The following is a 16,920-nucleotide window of genomic DNA, read 5'->3' as shown; positions in this document are numbered from 1 at the left end:
CTCTCATTTGGGTTACTTGTAATTATATTTGTTTCATCATTTTATCCATATTTATTTTTCCCAAAAAACTGCAATTCCATTAGAGTTAACTCTGATGTCTCCTATATTCACAGCTATGTCCCCAGATTCTGCCTGGCACTTCAATAAATAAATGATGAAGCTAGATGGACAATAATTTTTTGAGGGTTGATTGTGTCTAGGCACCACTGGGGTCATATAAAAGTATGTTGGATATGACCCTTACCCCCAAAGAATTAGCCTTTTGTCTTAGGAAATAAATACAAATAGAAATGAAAACTAAATACTACACAATGTAATTCACATCTAATGCTATAACATGAGAAGTCTCAAAACAATTTTAAAATAATTTACAAAGCAATATAAAAAGTAAGATATTTATAGTTGGAGTGAAGAGGAAGGAGTTAGAAAGCCAAAATAGAAAAGGTGAAAATTTCTACAGAGAAGAATGGAATGAACAACACTCTAGAAGCAGGCTAGTTCTGCAGATAAAGATCAATGCTGCCCTCCCAACAGCCCTTTTAGGGAGGAAATGAAGAAAGACTGTAGTTTTAGAATGTGATAAAAGCCAGACTGTGGTAAGATAAGAATTTTAATGACTAGAAAACCTGAAACAAAGCTTTAGTATTATATTTCTATAAAGTATGAGAAGCATCCTTGCTGCATAACTGGAATGTGGGAAGAAAGGTATGAAAATCTAATGGGCTGGTTTTAAAAACAAATTTTAAACAAGTTGCAAAGTTTTAATCTTATTGGACAGTTACCCAAATTTTAACAAAGTCATTAGAAATATCAGCACATAAAACAGGATGTTTGTTTATTATATTATTAATAAGAGATACTCCATACTTTCAACATCCTACTTTTCATGCTTAGATGCATCCACAGAATCTTCTTTCAAAGAAAACTAACAAAAAGATGGTTTGCCAACAATCTTAGAAATTGATCCTTCATTTTGAAAGCTATGTTTTTCTTGAAACATCACCTCTAAAAGAACAAAGTTGCATATTTGGCAATACCAAGCACAAATGTTATTTTATCTGTGAAATCATCATTTTGCAATAGATGAATTAAGAAATTCACAATCTCTTTTATGGAATTTTCCTACATTTGAAATGCTAATGTAAATTTAAATTCTAAATTATTTTATAGCATTCTGTGGTTGTGTACCAATAACAATATCAAACTGTGTTACTAGATCTCCAAATCATGATATCATCCAGTCTGAAAATGATTCAGTATTTTGTTTAATATGAATTCTTACCAAATTAATGCATCACATAGTTTTAAGAGTCAAAGGTTTCCACAAGGCTTGTTTTGAAAAAGATCAACTTCCCTGCCACCCCCACCACCATGCTTGCTTCCTGCTACCAGAGATGTCCACTTAATTGCTTAATTTCAGATTTAGGCATTAGCTATTGACTTCCAGTTATGGAAGATGAGAATATCACTTTCAGTCTTCTCCCTCCATCTAGGTCCCACCATATTAGCAGTTTCCGTTATCCATCCTCTTAATGTAGGCACATCAACATTTGCAAAGATTCAATGTTTATGTCAACTATGCAAAGCAATTCAACCCTGAGTCATATGACATTTGGAGTCATTTTCTTTCCTGCACAGCCTACTGTTTTTCCTGTAGTTAATAAAAGTCTTGTTTACAGCTTGCTTAATTTTTAAAAAATTATCACTAGTTTAAATCCAAACTCTCTATCAATCATTGAATCCCTTGCTATGAAGTAAAACACATTTGATGTTCTATATCTTTTTTTTTTTCTTTTGCAATAACCACTCATACAGATTTCTGATTCATTCTAGTCTAAATGTAGAGTACAGCTGTCATCGTACAGTCTCTCTTCTTAGGGGATTCTCTTTACTTAGCTCTTCAGTTGAATCCAATATTTTCTGGACCCCTTTGTTGTCTCCCTCTTTCTTCATTCATTCACTTTCCTGGAATATATACTTTAGTAACTTTCTAAGAAAGTATGTTTGAGAGGGAAATATTTTTTTTAATTTTTATTTTATTTCTAGGAGAGAGAGAGAGAGACAGCGTGAGCAGGGGAGGGTCAGAGAGAGGGAGTCACAGACTGAAACAGGCTCCAGGCTCTGAGCTGGCAGTCAGCACAGGGCCCGACGCGGGGCTCGAACACACGAACCGTGAGATCATGACCTAAGCGAAAGTTGGACGCTTAACCGACTAAGCCACCCATGCGCCCCGAGAGGGAAATACTTTTATTAATTTCATGCTTTAACATAGTTTATTTTCTTCACATTATTTGGTATAGAGTCTTTGTATGGAACTTATTTTCCCTCAAAATTTTGAAAACGTCTATCTACTATCTTTAAGATTTCATTGATGTTGGTGAGAAGTCTAATCCATTTTTATGTTTTGATCACCTTGTTTTTTGACAGTTGTTGAATATTCTTTTTTTCCCAGTGTTTTAAGGCCTCATGACAATTGCCATAGTGCAGATCCCATTTTCCTCATTGTTCTTGGTACTCAGCACAATGTGTCAACCTGAACATATGTCCTTCAGTTCTGGGGAGTATTTTTTAACTATGTCTCTAATGATTATCTCCCTTGTTTAATGTACTTCTCTTTCTGAACTGGCCCTTTAATTTTCTTATCTTTCCTTTCTTATATTCCTTTTCCAGGGAGGAGGGAGAATATTTCCTGAGCTTTATCTTCCAAACCATTTATTAAAATTTCCTCTATCACATTTTTAATTTCCAAGTCGTACTTTTTATTCTCTAAATATTAAACTTTAGCAGTGCTGTGTCCTTATTTCATAAAAGCAGTATCTTCTCCTATCTCTCTATTTGTGTTTTTTAATCTTTCTTTTCTTGCAAAGTCTCAATTTCCTCCAAAGGTTTTTTTCTCCTCTTTATATAATTTTGTCTTAGACTCTAATAGTAGATTTCTCTCATTGTCTGGTGATTCCTGTCTGCCTGCTTATAATGAAAAGTAAGCACTCACCAGCTGGTTTGAAGCTTTCTGACCATGGTGGGGTTTCTTCACTGTTGGGTTCATTATAGTGTGGTCTGGCTGGGCAATTAGGATAGAGAACCCAACTGTCATTATCTTTAGGTCTTTTTCTCTTGGGCTAGTTAGGTTTAATGGAGAAATTTCTTCCAATTTTCTATCTGGAGGGTAAGAGTCTGGCTGCCAGTACAAGGAGTACAAAAATCTGAGAGGATGTTAACTTTCCATATGTAATCTTTCATTGACTACCTGGATTTCCAATACAATATGCTTACTCTCAACCATATTTATTTCCACAATCTCTCCATTAAACCTCTTCCAGAGAATAAATCTTCAGTCTGCTGTCAGGGTGAGGAGGTACCATTGCCTAGCTATGTACAATAGCAGAGTGGATAAAGGAGACTAAATACTTTATATATGAGCTTTCAACCAATTTCTTTTTTAAGCACCAGCCTCATACACTCTTCTGGAAATGACTCTCACAGCCAATTTTTATGGCTTTGAGACTCTGTGGTAAAAGTAGTTTTGTTTGTTAGAATTTGTTTAGCTGATTTGTGATATAACTTTCAGCTTCTAAGTCACTTACCGCTCATCCATTTGCTTGCTAGCTTCTAAACAGAAAGGTGGCCTATTTATTTTGTTTTATTTTTGTGAGTATATGTGCTTTTAAAAACTTTCTTTACTATCAAATTAGTAAGGTTTCAGAGGAATAGATATAAACATGTGTGTCTAATCTACCATCTCTAGAATTCTTGATTAGCTATCTACTCATCTGTATTATTGAGAGTATTAATGAACATTTTTCAGGGCTCTGATGAGGACTGTATGAAACGGTATGTGTAGAAGTACCAAGAAATTGGACTGGCATGTTATAATAGGCACTCAAATACTTATTGTCCCTTCCTTTTGAAGCAGTAGCCACAATCATCTCCCTCATTTTATTCTCTCCCCCTGACCCCATCCATCCTCATTCTACGTATAAAGATACTGAAAGTCGGAGAGATACATAAGGACATGCAAACCATTATTGTCATAGAGATTCAAGTATTTCCCTTTTTTGCCTTTTTATACATACATGTCATTCTTTTTCACTCTGAATCCTCATATGTAAGATGTTATATTCCTTAGGTTATCAACAGTTGCCCTAAAGGACTCTCAGAATTTTCATACTTTTCCACAAACCAAGTAGGAATATAACTATTTCTAGGATCATATCCTACAAGGTAAGGTGTTCCATTCTTATTCCCATATTATCAGTCTGCATACTGGTGCCAGATAGGCTGAGTAAGTCCATTTGAGAAACCTCACGAAATAGATCCTTAGGTCTCACCTTCAGAGAATCCAGTTCTGGTTCCCGTTGGAATCTACATTTTCATTTTAAATGATTTCAGTTGATTTGAGGAGTTCAGTAACACCTAGGTTTAGAAGCTATTCCGGTAGGGTACAAGTTATCTACATAGAGGGGAAGCATAAGAGTATTTTCTTAATGGATCAATGAAATGTCCTATGAAAAGCTTTTGAAAATTTCTATGATAGCCGCTATTTAGATGACTCCAAAAGATCACTTGAATGAATTTTCTTCTTGATCTTAAAATTCTGAACACGTTCTCTAACCCTGGATGACTGAGCAGAAGAGGGAGCTGAAGCAGTAAAGAAGGTATGCAGGGCCTTACTGCATTACCATATTCTATAGTAGCTTTTTCAGCAAAGACGAATATCGTGTGCTCTCAATACACTGGTAAATTAGCTAACAGCTTTGCTGCTGACACCTAGAAATTACATAAAGAGTGTTAACTGCTGGGGATGCTCCTTGGACAGAACATGCTGGTTCTGTCATGAAAAGTACCAGCATCTAGAAACTGCATCTCACCAAATTTTTGTAAATTTTATTGTTGTAGAAATTACATGTATTATGGTGTTCACGAGGAAACGAAAAGAAATCAATTAAGTCTTCCTCTATAAAAATTAAGGAATTTTACCAGAATAAGAAAGTATAGGTAAGGATGAATCATTATACTAATGTTTTTTTTTCCTTATGAATTCAAATTTCTTATACATTCTTGTGAATTTAGCATAAATTCCAAATGGTGTATTTCCAGATATTAAACTCTAAATGAATGCTTAAATGAAATCACCAAATTTTATTTCTGAAAAGAATTAAAAGTTATGCTCTGTACTACAAAATCCTCACTCTGTTGGCAAATAAACAGAGATTTAGAAAACCTAAATGTATAGTCCTACATCTAGTAGTTGACATCAGAACCTGGTCTCCTAATTACTGGAGGAATTTTACATCCACCACAACATTTTCCCTAAATTGTGTTCTTAAAAAAAAACAACTGGCATTACTAAGTGTTTGGTGGGGGGAAATGGGTATATAAGTTTAAGTAAATATCTTTAGAATTTCCACAAGGGGTAACTGTGAACAGGCTTTCATAAGTGTTTGATCCCATATACTTCTAGCCATAATGACTATTAAAATTTCACAGGGACTCACAGAGCACTTTGGGAAATCACAATTATTCTTCACAGCTAAATTCTGTCAGCATTTCTGTGTAATTGTCCTCACGGAGGCCATGGAACTAAATCATGTTAACTTACAGCAAATTTTTTCTTGTTGCTGTTTGAACAGTAATATCCAAAACTTCACTGGTGAATAGTCAAGATACTTTACTGGAGCTCAAAGATATAACACTCTCCCCTAAAGAGCTGTAGCAAGGAAGAAGTTTTGGGGAAGAATATTTTTTGTAGTTTCAATTTCTAAACTGGGTTTTCTATTGCAGTCTACAGGGGGCGCTACATTTGTGTATGAGATCAGGAAGTATGTAGTTACATTATTGTAACCCCTTTGGAAATTCTTGACCTTGATCTATACAAGATATATCTAACTTGCTTTAACTGTGCTATTATTACTTCCATTCCCCCATTTCTATTTTTCCTTTAATGTGCCTTGAGCTTCTCAGATAAAAGGAATATCAGAAGTACAAAGTGCTGTATTATTACTACAAGCATAAAACCTCTTCAGTTCATCAGTGAAGGTTTGGTCCATTGACTAAAATGGTCTACATTTTTTGAAGTATGCTACCAACATATTTCTGAAGACTTATAAAAATTTTGAAGGACATATATAGAAGTATGTTCTGTCTTTTGAATGCTCAAATGCCAATTTCTAGGATTATACATTTAGTTTCTGTAAAAACGCTTTGAATGTAACTTTCCCCCCTTTTCTTCCTGAGATAGAGAGGAATAATTATGTCCATCAGTCTGCTTTCTAACAGTAGTTTGACAGGTGTAAAAGTTGCTTCTTTCACAGATATTGACAATTTCAGTCAATGCTACCATCAAATTAGATGGTCATTAAGAGAGCTGGAGAGAAAAATCTGAAAGCATTTGCTTACTTTACTCCTTCTCAAATGAATAAGCATTTTCAAGAATAGACTACTTAGCACATCTGAACTGATGAAAACTATATAAAGATTGTCTGTTTCTAAAGGCCACACAAATCCAAAGAAAATCCAACCACTGGAATCATAGGGAATGTGCAGTAATCATTTTCTCAACCTATAAACTCTCACACATAGAACTTGACTCCACTCCTTTGTATTCACATTCCTTTCCCAGGTATCACTAAATTCCAATCCTCAAGGTACGAAACTTTATACGTAAGTTTTTCTTCCTTTTCATTCATCACCATCAGTCCCCAAGCTCTGATTACTGCCATACTGCTTTCTACTTCTAGGCACTTTCATAGTTTACCATCTTACAATGGAGCTATTGTTACTCCCTTGATTTTTTTCTTTTGAAAGTTAAGCTAATTTTATCTTCCAACCCAGGTTGTAAAATTTGAAGGGCAGTTACAGTCTTGTGCTCTTTAGTATACCCAATCACAGCCCAGATAACTTCACTGGAACTCAAAAATAAACACTAGTTTTGATTCATAAAGGACAGAGATAATGGGAAGTTTAAATGATGAACTAAGAGGGGATATTCTTACCTTTGAAACCAATTACGGAAATTCCAGATTTCCTCTTCTGAGATGGTTTCAAACACTGATTTCTAGAATAAGACAGAGAAAAATGATGCAATGATATGGATGATAGGGCCCTTAGATGGGTCAACACAGGTGAAGGTAGCAGAAGAGGAGATGGTTTACAACACTTAGTTTTCGCTGTAGCTCAAGGTTCTTTTATCACCTTGAAAACTTACCTTCTATCAACATTTCATTAGGGAAAAAAAAGCCTTTCATGTTAAAGAAAGAAGAGTAACACATTTTGGTTCAATTCTGACCCTGGTTATTTTCCCTAGGGGGCTCAGGGAGTGGCTTCTCATAAAGTCTCAGGAGCTCTCATGAGCAGGACCGTTTTACAGTGGTGAGGGTGGTCAGAAAACAGAAAAGAAGGTCTTGCTCCTGTGCGTCTGCCCAGTGCAGTAAATGGGGTCAAGTGACCCCACTTGAGATTGGGGCTGAAGAAGATAATCGAAGGAGACGTGTGTAAGCATAAAGATAACATTTCAAATAAAATTTAACATCATCCAATAACAAAATCCCGAGGCAGGAAACCCAAACGTTGTGCCTAGCTCTCTTACCAGTGTGATTTGTGAGCCTGTATCGTTTCACCTCTCCCTATCTTTAGCTTCCTCACCCATGATATATAGATAATGGTAGTGATACTTACCTGAGAGCAGTGTTGTCAGGTAGAATGAAAGACAGATTTTCATCGTGTAATTAACTCTTTAGTGACAGATGGATATGTGAACCAATTATTTTCTCATATACAGTGAAATAACCTGCTATACATACACTTTTTTTTTTTTTTTCTAGGAGAGGGAAACAGCGTGAGCAGGGGAGGGTCAGAGAGAGAGGGAGTCACAGAATCTGAAACAGGCTCCAGGCTCTGAGCTGGCAGTCAGCACAGAGCCCGACGCGGGGCTCGAACCCACAAACCGCGAGATCACGACCTAAGCGAAAGTCGGACGCTTAACCGACTAAGCCACCCAGGCGCCCCTAACCTGCTATACATACACTTAAAGAAATTGTATGCTCAAAAGTGTAGAAAGGAGAATGTTCCCAGTACGCCATGGCCATGCAGTCAAATGTCATCCAGAACTTCAGCTCAACGGAGGTGTGTGCTGTAGGAACAACCATTCTGTGCCCCAGATCTGCCTAGATCTTTATCACCTTTATCTTTGTCACCCAGCAACAACACCCATGGCTCTGCCATGGTGCAAGCCTTTATGATCTTAGTATTTATTGAAAAAGAACTCATAGGCCTTGACAAGCGAAATGCCGATAAACAGAAGAATAGAAGGGTTAATCTAAGAGACGGAAGAAAAAGCAAATCTATTCTCCAAAGATAATAGCGTGCAAGTAGAGTCCAGAAACTGGAATGGTGTGTAGTATTTCTGAATCACAGGTCATAAGCAGTATACAGATTATGGCTAAAGGGAGAGAGAGAGAGAGAGAGAGAGAGAGAGAGAGAGAGGAAAAGCCTCAATACGTAGGATATTTACTAGACAAAGAAAGAAAAGATTTTATGCTTCCTATCCCTTAAACCAAGACAACATGTGGTAAAGGAAATCATTTTAAAAGAAAGGCTCAAATGTCAGAGCTTTCTGCTTGCTATCTTATGCTACCAAAGGTGGAGACTCAAGATAGAAACTTTTTCAAATTTTATTTTTATTTCTATAATTTTTTTAGGGAATACCTTGACAATCCTTTTTGGTTGTGAAAGATGAAGCTGCTGCGATCTGAAAGCTTATTATTTTTTTCTGTATGAAAAAGGAGCATACGTTTTTGAGTTTTCTCCTGGCAGCTCCAGAAAGGAGTTGAAGGAACCCCAGAAAAAACAGAGTGGTAAGAGAAATGGTATCTTAAAACAGGGAAGAACAGACTGCAAAAACTGGGAGCTATAAAATGGTGGGGGTGGGACAGTAAATATTCCTTTGTTTTGCATGAACAACATCCCCTCTCTCTTCTATCTGTTAACCTCTCATATACAGCACACGATCTTAATGGTGTCCGTTAGAAAGATTCTTTCCGTCTCTCTAGCCCTCCCTGCTAGGCTGCCTGCTGCTGCTACTAGTACTATTACTACTGCTAGTAGTACACACACATCAACACCAACTACAGTGGCAAGCAAGTGGCCCAAACTGAAATATGATATATAGACACCATTACATTTAATTGCTGGTAACTAATTGATACTCAAATTCCTCCAGATGCTTCCCCTACCATCCTCCCCCCAGTTTTTTAATGGTCACATATATTTTTAAAACAAGATTCCAATCTAAATTGTACATGATATCTTACTGTCCTGCTGTAGCAAGTAAGTAATTAAAAGATGACATATTTTTTTTAATTTGTAAGGTTTATTTATTTTTGAGAGAGAGGGAGAGAGAGAGAGAGAACACGAGCAGGGAAGGGGCATAGAGAGAGGGAGACACAGAATGCAAAGCAGGTGCCAGGCTCCAAGTTGTCAGCACAGAGCCAGGCACGGGCTCGAACCCACGAACCGCGAGATCATGACCTGAGCCGAAGTTGGAAGCTGAGCCACCCAGGCGCTCCATGAAGGGTGACGTATTTTCATCAGTGAATACTCTTTTCCTCCCAATCTTTTTCTCTAACCATTTTATCATCTACTGATGGTCCATGGGGTGTACATTTTAAAAGATGTCTTTTTTTTTTTTTTCATTTAACATTTATCTTTCTCCATGTTCTGTCCAAAAGTCTGGACTTAATATATTGAGTATGCTGATTTTTCTTTAGAGAAACAGCTCTAAAGACTTTTTATGAGGTATCAGAAAGCTACTTCTCCCAGATCACTTATATTTTTGTTTTTGATCTTGTCTAATTCAAGAAATTATCTTGACATTTTGTTAGAAAACATACTGTTGAGGCACCTAGGTGGCTCAGTCAGTTAAGCCTCCCACTCTTGGTTTTGGCTCAGGTCATTAACTCACAGTTCATGGGTTCAAGCCCTGCGTCATGCTCTTCACTGACTGTGGAGCCTGCTTGAGATTCTCTCTCTCTGCTGCTCTCTCTCTCTCCCCCCATCTCTCAAATATAAATAAATATTTTTTTAAAAAAGGAAAGGAAACATACTGTTTTCCTGGGATACAAAAATAAATAAATTTCAGCTTTATTTGCCAAGTGAAGAACCAGGAGAACATGGCTAAATTTCTTTTTACAGATCCCTGAGACTGGAGAACTCTATCTCTGCATGAAGCTCTCAGTAAAATCTACAGCAGTTCTGAGCATGGAGGAGAGTGTTATGAGAGACTTGGGTCCTACATCTTTCACCATATGCATGTCAATCAAAATCAAAACAAAAGAAAAATTCCTAATAATTTTAACATTTGGCATAAAAAAATCTCAAATGGAAAATGCTATGTCTGACTTATCCAATAATGGTGATTAGACTATGAACTGTAAATGGTTCAATTCATTAATTATTGTTCTTGAAGCCTCATTAAATAAAATTATTTTAATGGAAATCACATCTTCCCTGCATGTAACTTTTTTCTTCAGACACAATACTCTATTTTGTCACTTTTAATACCAGCTAAAAAGTATAATTTTCATAAAGAACATAATTCCTAATATAGAACAATGCATAAAGTCTGTTAAAATGCTTATCACCTCATGAATTACACATATATTCTTGCGGTGGGTGTCCTTGCCTCCATTCCTTCATACACCTACTCTCTGCCGAATGAATCTTTTAAAGATACCAGTTTCCACATTTTATGATATTACAGAAAAATATACAATACCTTGGCACTACTTATAGAAACAAACTTAAATTTAACATTTGGGGATCTTAGTCCTTTTCATCTCACCTCATCTCTCCACTCTCCCTTTTCCCAGTTCCTAGCTAAATGTCCGAATTCTCACTAGGACAGGACACTTTACCACTTGCACAGACAGGTGTACCAAGAAACTAGAGACCTTTAAACTTCAAGGCTTCTTTTGCTTGTACAGGCACCTGAAAGGGCCTGACCTAACTTTGCTTTCATAATTGTCTTTATTTTTTTCCTAAAGAGAGACCTTCACAACGAATTTGAACTTCTCTTGACCATATGTTAAACACATTAACTCCATTGTCTGGTTTTCACAAAGTACCCCCAGATTTTCATGCCCTCTTCCTTCTGCATTTTATCCTAAACATTTACATCTCTTCTTCAAGGCTCAAATCAACCCTTTTTTCCCTTCATGAGACATCTCACAGCTACTAGGAATTTCAGGCACTTTCTTTTATATTTCTCCTTTTCCTCACATTTTAAAATCATGTGTTATCATCTTGCTTGCCTGCTTATTTATTTATTTATTATCTTCTTGTTTTTATTTTAGATACAGAGAGAGTGTGCATGAGCCTGGGAGATGGGGGAAGGGGAGAGAATCTCAAGCAGGCTTCACACTCAGTGAAAGTGGCTTCACACTGAGCCAAAGCTGACCTGAGCTGAAATCAAGAGTTGGACACTCAACCCACTAAGTCATCCAGGCACCCCAATTATCATCTTGCTTTTGTGTGCTCTTGTAAGCCATCTGAAATACATTTGGAACATGGATAGTATACGTACATACATATCTACATACATAGATTAATAAGTTTCACAACTCTGACTAGGAATTTTGCCTATGCTATACACTTTGTTATTTTGTTCCATATTGCCTTTTTTGTTCTTTAGACAATATATATAGATATTTTATTCTATCCAGGTAATGGATAAGAATTCTCAAAGTTAGTGCTAAATAGTCCACATGGTATTTGATATGCCATGAACATTCATTTATTCACAAAATATTTAGTATGTGCCAGCTATGTTTTAGGTACTATACTAGGTATAGTTCAATAATGGTTATGAATAATGAACAGACACAAGTCAATTATCAAGGGCTATCATGGGGGAATTTACTTAAGGAGCACTTTTACTTAAGGAGCACTGTACTGTGTCTCTTGGTCAGATAAGGACAGAAGGGAGCTATACAATGGAAATACATAGGAAATATCATGAAATCCATGTTTTCCACAATGTTGAGGTTTTTTTGTTTTGTTTTGTTTTCATTTTGAACCCCATCCAAGAGTTATTCCCCTTGTGAACTGATTAAGAAGTATCTCCCTCCCCTACTCTAAGAAGCACAGGGGCCCTGATCCTAAAGGAAGAAGAAATGGCCTATTGACAGAAGACTTCTACAGAGAAAAAGGCAGCCACCAAACTTCTGCTCACAGAGAAGGAGCATTGTTTTATCCCAATGTTAACAAGTACAATGGGGGGAAAAGAGAATAACTAGATTGATTGAGCTTATACTTTTGTTTGCTTGTTTGGTTTTGATTTTTGTTTTTGTGGAGACTGGTCATTTAAAATTTGCTAGCAATACTTGGCTTCTGATGGTGAAAGCATCAATTTAACTTTAGAGCAATTTTTTTTTTGAGAACTCAGTAAGTGAGCCTTTTAAGTCTCACAAACATAAGGCAAATAGAACCCAGAACCATGGGTTCTTCGAGGAAAGTGTGGTGGCACTACAATCAGAACACAGATACTGTAGATCTAAGTATTAAGTATTCTGTTTCGTAGAAATGTTTGGCCAAATCTATACCATTATTAACAGGAAGAATACACATTCCATTGGGACGATATAACCAACTATCTAGTCAAATCATGGGTATGACACATCTAGATATTTCCAAGTTTTCTCCTTTAGGAAGGACCAGCCCACTAGTGTCTCTTGGCATTGTTCCTATTGTAAAATTTCATGTGAAGAAATCCTTGGAGGAAAGACACACATCTCTGTATAGTCTGAATCTATGCTTCAATTCTGCAAAGACAATGTGCTGGGTCACAGATAATAGGTTAGAGGGGGACAAAGAAGTCTTCATTTAGGACTGGAATAGTTAACTGGGAGCCTGGAGTCAAAATCATGGAGACTTTTGGACATTCTCATCACTGAGAGTTAGGCTGGGCTACTACTTCTGAAAACCTGCCAGGAAATAGGCCCATATACAGAGGTTGGTTTGGGGCCACTGATTCTTAGAAAAACTACTTCCAGTGGGAGTCTAATTCCTGTCTTCACTGCACTTCTGTTGACTCTAAACACTCAGACCATTTTGATTAAATATTGGCTTGAATTATGCTTCAGATTTTAGAAATGTAAAGGTCACGTCTAAACTCACACTTAGAATACATTTTTATAAGGACTGAAGAATTGGGAAAGACAACAATGAAAGGATGATACTCTGAAGTGCTCTGAAATATGTAAATTTCAGAAAAATAATGGCTGATAGAGACAACAAGTGAACCCAAGACAGATGTGTAGAACCTATAAGCATTTCTACGGGATCCAATAAGACGGGCTGAACCTTCCCAATTTGTAGGATGAAGTCCCCAGATCATAGTCTGACTATTAATGACAGATTGACTTGTTTGGGCATCCAATCAGTTGAAGGCCTTAGTAGAGCAAACAATGACCTCCCCTAAGCAAGAAAGAATTCTTTCAGCAGACTGCTCTCTGGGTGAATCCAAAATAGTGGCTCTTCCCTGGGTCTCCAGCCTGCTGGTGTACCCTGTGAATTTTGGATTTTCCAGCTTTCATAGGAGTCATGAATCATTCCCTCAAAAGAAACTCTATTTAAATACATCCTATTGGTTCTTTTTCTCTGAAGAACCCTGAATAATATGTCTTGCTTTGAAATTGTGGTTGTTGTTAAACCTGCTACTAAATATTGAAGTTTAATGCAAAATAAAGAAACATATATATTAAAACAAGAAGTTTAAATATACATATTTTATATAGTGTTTCAATATAACTAGTGTCTATTATAGCCATGTTATTTTATTACTGTGTATATATAATATTATTCTTTGCAGTATCCATAGAGTTAAAAAAAAAAAAAAGATAGCCATGTCACAATAACGGTTAATAATCTCTACTTCAAAGGCATCAGGAAACCTAAAGGGTCGAGATCCCAAAGAGAAATAAGGAGCAACAAGTAGCAGAAGAGTAACCCTAACAATCTGAACCAACTTTTTTCATGACTCATTTGCTAATTTTTAAACTGTACAGGAAGAATGTAAGAAACCAAGGGGTAAGACACCTGAAAAGCTGAGCATAGCTTCTCACTATCAAATGATACTAGAAAAACAAACAAACAAACAAACAAAAACCTTATTTTTCATTCAAAAGAGGAAGGGCTCTCTGTTAGAAACACTGGAGGGCTAGATCTTAGAAAGGAGATGAAGATGGAGATTAAGATGAAGCAGAGGTAGACCCTCATGCTTATAAAGATTTTAACCCAATCCTCTGTCGGTTCAGACTTTGACTGAATTATACCAATATACCCTTGCTTTAGCTGTGCCACAGTATATATACCTTATATACTCCCTGGCGCAGAATGGTAGAAGGATGAATGGATGGATGGATGGATGGATGGATGGATGCATACATAGATAGATAGATAGATAGATAGATAGATAGATAGATAGATGATAGATGATAGATAAGCTTTTTATACAAAATGTCTGTTATTCAGTTAAAAATGATCAAGCTTTTATGCATAAGACCAAGAGAAAAAAAACAGAAAAGAGAAAGAAACCAATAGGTGACATGCAATTTGAGATAATTACATAGAATTTAGAAAAACTGTAATTAATATGTTCAAGAAGATAGATGACAAAATGAAATATTTCAGCATAGAAATGATAAAATTAAAAAATACAGTATTGTGAAATGAGAACTCAGTATATGGGTTTAATGGCATATTAGATATGGAAGAAATGATCACTTAGCTTCAAGAAACATCTGTAGGAAATCTCAAGACTGATGCACAGAGACAAAAAAGATTAAAAATACAGAAAAGAAGTTTTGAGATATATGAGAACTGATGAAAGCAATATAAATACAGATAAAAATTAAATCTAGACACACAATAGTAAAACTTCTTTTTTTTGAGGAATTGTATTTTATTTTTTTTTAAATATAATTTATTGTCAAATTGGTTTCCATAGAACACCCAGTGCTCATCTTATTTGAGGAATTTTAATTATTAAATTAATTCTATACTATTGCATTGCTTCCTATTTTCTTTAGGTCATGGTTAATTAAAAAATTTCAAGGTAATTTATTTTAAAACATTTGTAAAAAGGCAGATAACCTATAATATAAATATATTTTTACAAATAGTTTATTGTCAAGTTGGTTTCCATATGACACCCCGTGCTCATCTCCACAAATGCCCTCCTCCATGCCCATCTCTTCCCTCCCCTCCCCACAGCCATGAGTCCTCAATAGTAAAACTTCTAAAAACCAAAGACAAAGAAAAATTATTTAAAATAGCAAGAAAAATACCTCACATCCTTCAAAAGAACAATGATAAAAGTGACAGCTCACTTCCCAACAAAAATTATGGAAGTAAGGCAATAACAGAATACCTTGAAAGTGTTGAAAGAAACAGCAGCCAGGGTAAAATTATTTCCCTAATAAAAAATATCCTTCAAAAGGTAAGAGACAATAAAATTCTTCAGACAATAAAAGAAAAACATGGAGACAGTTTTCCTTGGCAGCCCCATAGTTATTCTTCAAGCAGAAGAACATGGCATAGACAGAAGAAAGAAAGGAACAATATAGAACAATGGGAATGGTGACTATGCTATATATATAAAAGAACTTACTCTGTACAAAACAATAATAATGTTCTGTTGGATTTAACTGTATTTAGAATTAAAATGCATTGCAATAATAATATAATAAAAGAGAGCAATCAAATGAAGTTAAAGTATATGAAGATTGTAGCATCATCTGAGAAGCACTATAAGTGTATATTTATACTATATTCTAATAAATTAAAGAAAATGTTACAATCTCTATGGTTATTGTATAGAGATAAAACATTTTTGAAGAACAAAATATCTGGCTAATTTTTAAAGGTAAGTAAAGAGTTAAAATGAATATAGAACAGGTGAAAGAAATGGAAAACAGATCAAAATTTAACTATATCAATGATTACTTTACACATAAACAAGCCACAATTTCAAGAAACAGACAATCAGGCAGAATTAAAAACAAAGACAAAAAGAAAATCATATTCTCTTCATGAAGACATAACACAGCAAGTTTAAAAGTAAAACTGATACAACATACACACAAAGTAATCTAATATCATTATATTAGTATTGGTCAAATTTGGGTTATATAGCAAAAGCATTATTAGATTTAAGGACAGATATTTCACGATGATATACATGTACATCCACAAGGAAGAATAAATATAAAACTTTGCACACATAAAACAACACAGATATAGGATTCCTTAATAATATCCCAATATAAAAGGAGAAATAAAAAAATCCAAATATTGGGAAATTTTAGCACACTTCACTTGAACACTGATAATATTAATGAAATAAATTCTTAAAATGTGAAGAAATAGATATACCATGTTCATGGATTGAAAAAATGAACATTTTAAACAAAAAGTAAATTTTCTCAAATTGACCAATAGATTCATTACAATTCTAATAAAAATTCTGGCCATTTTTTTGTTTTTTTTTTTAATAATGTGTAAATGTGTATGTTAGTGGTGGAAGAAGGGAGATGCCAACACACTGATTTTAAAATTTATACAGGAGCCGAAAAGAGCAAAGGTGAGCTTAAAGAAGAACAAAATTGGAGGGAAGTTTGAAGATAAACCACATACTTCATATACCAAGATGTATTCTAAAACAGCAGTAATTAACAAAATGTGGTAAGAACAGAAAAATGGGCTGATGGAACAGAAGAAAATCCAATAATTTGCTGCCTGAAACTGTCATTTGATTTTTTTTTACAAATGTCACAGTGTCATGTAGTTGAGATAGAATGATCTTTTCAATAAACAATAGTAGATCAATTAGATCTACACATGGAAACAAATGACTCAACCCACACT

The 16,920-nt window shown here is 35.3% G+C and overlaps 1 long non-coding RNA gene across 1 annotated transcript in view; it reads right to left on the bottom strand.

Annotated features, from left to right (window-relative positions):
- The window catches only part of LOC144237420 (uncharacterized), a 510,168-nt gene that overhangs the window by 144,647 nt on the left and 348,601 nt on the right, over positions 1-16,920 (bottom strand). Inside the window, exon 4 of the long non-coding RNA XR_013336849.1 lies at positions 6,993-7,054. This is a non-coding gene — a long non-coding RNA (uncharacterized LOC144237420). The remainder of the gene's footprint in view (positions 1-6,992; positions 7,055-16,920) is intronic.

This window comes from Crocuta crocuta, unplaced genomic scaffold, assembly GCF_008692635.1.
Source record: "Crocuta crocuta isolate KB4526 unplaced genomic scaffold, BGI_CrCroc_1.0 scaffold125, whole genome shotgun sequence".
NCBI lineage: Eukaryota > Metazoa > Chordata > Mammalia > Carnivora > Hyaenidae > Crocuta > Crocuta crocuta.
Note: the sequence above shows the minus strand (reverse complement) of the source record. Positions and strands in the feature narration are given on the sequence as shown.